This window comes from Colletes latitarsis, chromosome 8 (genome assembly GCF_051014445.1).
Source record: "Colletes latitarsis isolate SP2378_abdomen chromosome 8, iyColLati1, whole genome shotgun sequence".
In the NCBI taxonomy this organism is placed as follows: Eukaryota; Metazoa; Arthropoda; class Insecta; order Hymenoptera; family Colletidae; genus Colletes; species Colletes latitarsis.
Window position 1 is genome coordinate 26,048,691 of NC_135141.1, and position 5,888 is coordinate 26,054,578.

Sequence of the window (5,888 nt, forward strand, 5' to 3'; positions counted from 1 at the left end):
AAGCTTCTCTAGGCAAATATGGATGTTTTATTAATACCTGTACAGAGTATGTAACCTTCGTGCAATCGCGATACCGTGCAACCTGGCATTATGTTAATTTTTAAATTGATGTAAATAAACGATAAATTTAAAAAAAACACGGTGGATTTTTTTTTTTTACCTTCAGGTATAAGTGTGGCGAAATTATCGATCGCGATAGGTATTCGAGACTCGAAATACCCGAGCCCTTAAGATTTTTTATTAAGGTACTCGAAAAGCTTGGGTACTCAAATATCTTGGGTACCGGAGATCTTCAATTACTCGAGTACCGAATATCCGAAAATTCCCGTAATCAAATGTCTTCAAGATATTAATATTATATATTTATAATTTTTCTAATGTTTAATAATTGTTAATAAGTTTGTTCAATCACCTTTATTTCGATATACGTTATATAGCAATATCAATAAATTTCTACTTTTTGTATACTATCCATAAAGAGGTTAGGTTTATAACGGCATGTGGTTACACCTAGCCTTCGTTCTATGTACTTATTCTTATTTCTTTACGTTAACCTCCACCTTTCGTTTTCTATTCTATACATCTATAAAGATACTATATTCGAATGATTGATCGTGTAAATGTTTGCAATCATGATTTCGCAAAAACCGATAAGAAATAAATCGATTGTAAATTATAAAAAATTTTGTTTACTTGTGTTTAATTACTATGTACTTTCAAGCAAAACATATTGCGAAGCATGTCGTATAAGCGAACCTTGATTTTCAAACTTATTGCGTTTTAAATGCAATTTGTGTATTATGTGTTTACGTTTCGTATGAAATTACATATGTATTTTTTGTAACCGTGGTATCTACAATTGCAGATAACTAAGATGTGAATGCACTGTTTTGAAAAATACCACCGATGTTACAAGGGTATCGGGTTTTCTCTGATCTACGATATTTGTGGTGACGACTCACGATAAGCTTACTGTATGTTTTTCAAGTCAATTATAATGTTAAAAAGACACGGAAAGTAATCTTATCCGTCTATTAATCATTACCGATCACGAAGCTGGCGGAGTAAGAAATACTTTTCAAACTACGAAAATAACGTAATTTATCGTTTGCATGCATAGTACATATACATGTGTATACCATGGTAAAAGTTTGCCGACATAATCTTTAATTTCGGCCAAACAAAATATTTGTACGTATTCTGGCATCTTCAAACATCGTGATATAGAGGCCATAATTCATTCTTTCTTGTACATTACCAAATATAAATCGAAATACTTTTTATTTGATATTTATAAAAAAATGGAACGATTTTCTGGCACGTTTTATAGTCGTTTATGCTACCGGTGGTGACCTCGCTCGGGAATTAGCAAAAGTAGCTACACCGCTGCGTTAATTATCTGAAACGCAAAACGTCACGATCATTGTTGCTATACAATGCACGATTGCAGAAATCATTACGACATTCTATCGCAGACAAGGTATACGAGTAGACCTTTCACCTAATGTATTTTTTCGGTCCGTTTCTCTGGGGCTCTAGAACCCCATTACCATTTCCGTGCCACTGGCAACGTTACCAACAGATTTAGAAATGAACACAAGAGGAAGTGAGGCAGAAAATTAAATTACAGAAATTTTATTATTTTTTAACGGAATGAAAGCTGTATGGTTCATAATTGGACATTAATCGATTAATTTCATTGGAGTAATCAATCGATTAAGATTATTAAAATAGCTAAGGATGTATCTCAATGATACGTATACCGCAACTCACATGTATTTACGCATGGACAGCTTCGAGAATTCAAGAAAGAAGGCGAATGTGAGTCTTTCTTTCTTGCTTTCGAAACAGCTGAAATCCGAGGTAAAGAATAGACCTATCGTTAGTGGAATGAACGCTATCGCTGTACCACGAGTGTCTTATAACATAAGATACTCTCCTCCAAAGTGTAACAAAATGTTAAAAAGATCATGCATCAAATTGTAAGGGGATCCTCGTAAGAAGGCTTTAATCTTCGTAATGGTTTTAATGGGTCGATTAATGGCTAGCTTATGGTCACTGGTGGTCAACAGTGAGGTGGACATCAAGGTCAGCGGTCCAGTAAAGATCCAGAAATGGTCAAGAGGTGGGACCAATTGAAATAGTATTGTTCTCTAGACCAAGCGGTTCTTAACTCTTCACGTTGACATTGTCTCCCCACTCTTCGACTTCCCCCCTCGAAGACTATCGCTGGACAAATTCTTCAGTACCCCTGGAGCATCCAGGGGGAACGGGTCTCGCGGGTCTGAGTCAGGCCATTCGAGGAGCGGTGACCACTGGGGACCAGGAGTGACCAGGACTGACCAGGACTGACCACTACTGACCAGTGCTGACCAGTGCAGATCCGACTACTGACCACTACTGACCACTACTGACCAGTGCCGGACCGTGATGACCACTGGTAAGAACTATTTAAAATTGCTCTCCCCACTTCTATTTTGTCGTTTGATACCAATTCAACGTTATGGAACTAAATTACGAATCGTTTCTTATGTTATAGCTGGACCTCTGGTGCTGCTTCCTTGGTAATGGTAACTAATGCTCAACAAGTAGTAAGCTCACTTTACTTATTTATATTATTATCACAAAACTGACCAGTTTATTTTATTTGTTTGGTCATAATTCAGTGTTGTTTTATTGCCCGGTTTTATCTGATTATTAGGTTTTCCTCCTCTATTTCTTCCGTTGCCTTATTTTTTGAATTGACATGATTGTGTTGAATCATATACCATTTTTGTTTGCATACTATTTTATGAATTTCGATGTCAATAAATAGAATAAAATTTCTATTCTTGTTCTATTTCGCTAAAATCTTTTGTTTAATTCTTGGATATTTTCACTCTTCGATTTCATCGTTGGATTTTCAATTCTGGTCCATCTTTGTTTCTGTTCTCGAATTCTCGTAATAATCTGTGGAGGTACATTGTTTGATTCTTCCATTTCGTTTGATTGTTTGGTGTTGATTCCATTTTGGGTCTCGATTCAAGTTTCTTCCATTATTACGAATGCTCGTTTTGATATCTATAACATTGGGTCGATGCATATATCATGTTTGTTTCGACGATACTGATTAATATAAGACTTTTATTTTTATGTTTCAGCTTAAATTCTTGTAATATGTTGCTTAATTTCCTTCCATGTCTCACGAATATAAATATTAATTTTGATTTCAGTTTAAATTTAGATTAATCGCAAGGACATCGAGGGAGTACGCCACAACCGCCGAGGGACATTTAATTCTAAGTCGATTAGATTTAAGCTTCGTCGCGAATCTTAAAATTAACGTCGAAGATTTCTTTATTATTTCTCTATCTCGTACCAAGCAATTATTCAATAAGTAGCTTCTCGTTCTCTCGTTCCCTCGTTCCTAGCTTCGGTCACCGCTGTTTCATCGATTGAAACATGTGATCGGCCGTGTATCTGGTCCGAAAGATCTAATCGCCTTCCCTTGGTAAGCTTGATTGAGGGAAAACGGCACTTCGCTGGAAGGTGTGGAGTTTCCGTATTCTGCGGAAACGCATACCTTCCAGCGGAAGTCGACTCTGTCTCAGGTACTCTCTCTTTGTCAGACAGCCTAAGTCGGGTCCTTCGGGCTCCCGGCGGGTTGCGTTGGAGAAATGGAGACCTCGATTCGGAGTTGCAGTTCTCTGTTTTCTTGTTGAGATCGAGTTAGCAAGGGCAGTAGGTTCGATCCTCGGATCCGCTGTACGGTACAGCATCGCGTCGCGTCGCGTCGCGTATCCCACGATTTAGCTTCATCCCTCTTTTTAGACAAAATAATTGCTTGGTACAACTAAGTCAAGGAACTTTGTTTCCTTCTATCGTCCGAATTTTAGCTTCAACTTGACTAGACTTTAGCTTCGACGTTAATTTTAAGTCTCTAGTGTATGCGTCTCCCAATATTGCCAAGTAATTATTTAACAAGTAGCTTCTCTCGACTCGTTCTCTCGTTTCTCGCTTCGGTCACCACTGTTTCGTCGAACGAAACATGTGATCGGCCGTCCAGTTTGTCCGAAAGATCTAGTCGCCTGCCAATGATAGATCGATTTCTAGAAATAGAAATCAATCTACCAAGGGTAGTGTCGATTCGATCCGAAGATCTGCTGCACGGTTCAGCATCGCGTCGCGTCGCGTCTCCAACAATTTAGCTTCATCCCTTTTTAAACAAAATAATTACTTGGTATTTAGACTTAAGTCCCTAGTGTAGCCGCGTGTCCTGCCAAGTAATTATGTAACAAGTAGCTTCTCTTTCACTCGTCTCCCGTCCCCTCCGATCACCACTGCTTCCATGTAGAAAGCAAGTGATCGGCCGATTAGCTGGTCCGAAGGGTCAGTTGCCGTCCTCTAGTGAGACGATCCAAGGGAAAGGGTATTTCGGCCGCAGAGGGGATCAGGGACTGTTCCTGTCTACGGTAGCCCCGACTCAGGATCCCTCTCTCTGTCAGACATCCCGAGTTGGGTCCAGTTGGCTCCCAACAGGATGCTTGGGGGAAATGGGGAACCTGTGTCGGGTGCGTCGATTCCCTTCCCCTTCGATCGGACTTGCCAAGAGGCAACGAGCTGACCCTTTTGACCTCGCTATTCGGTTCGCGTCTCTCGTTCCTTGCACTATTGCATGGTGCATCGCGTCGTATCGCGTCGCGTCACCTACGATTTAGCTTCATCCCTCTTTTAAACAAAATAATTACTTGGCATGACTAATCTAGTTTCTAAGGATGTAAAAGGGAGATCGATGGAACTTGGATTCCATCTATCTCCTTTCGGGTCTCCACTCGCAGCAACCTCCTCGTGGTGAGACCTGGTAATCGGTGTCACCCACGATAGAAAAGTTATTCTTCGTGGGTGACACCGAGCTAATGGCTGCGAATTTAGAATTGTTTCTTGATATAATAAACGAATTTAGATTTATAGTTAGGCAAGTGTTTGGTTAACCATTATGTTAGGCAGGTTATTTTTATTTGAAGACAAATTCTTTTGAAAATTCTTTCAACTCTCTTCGTTGGTTGTGCATCTTTCATTGGTTGCACTTTTGTTTCAGAAAATTTTTATTAATGAAGGGTGGTTGGGAATCGGTTAGGGTGGGTCTCGATTCGCAGCAACCTCCACGTGGTGAGACCTGGGTAATATTATTTAGCATTTAATTAGTAATCGTATCACTCTTAATTGGGTAATGCAATTATTAATTAAAAACTAAGTAATATTAGCAAATTAGGTTGCGATCCGCTTTGCATAGATCATTATTCTTCTTCGCTAGGTTAGTTTTGATTCTCATTGATTCATCAAAGATTCTAGAGTATTGTCAGAGACGAGGTATACAAGTAGATCTTTCACCCAGTGTATTTTTTCGGTCCATTTTTATGGGGTCTCGAACCCCCATTATCATTTTCGTGCTATTTGTAACATTACCAACAGATTTAGAAATGAATTTCAAGCCCTGTATAGTCAACTCACATGTCTTCATGCACACACTACAGTTGCACAGTCCATCAATACTAATTCAGTGAATAGTTTCTCAACTGACCGCCATCCATGAGAAGAGGACGCTAAAATCACCTCCGCATTTTCAGGTCGGTATGGCAGTCAGATTGGGCCACTTTCAGTCCATAAGGTGCAAGGTCTATTCGTATACATCGTAATAAATGAACGATCTGCATTACATTTTTTTATCGATTAAACATGAATTTTTCGCATTCATCGAATTACGATTCAGAATTTCCCAGAGATATCGTTTACATTATTGCTTTGGCTCGATATTTTGTTGCTGGTCGAACATCGTGCAACAGACTTCGTTTCGCAAAGCTGTTTTACGTTCGATCGCGAACATTTTTACCGAAGCACGGTTATCTTCT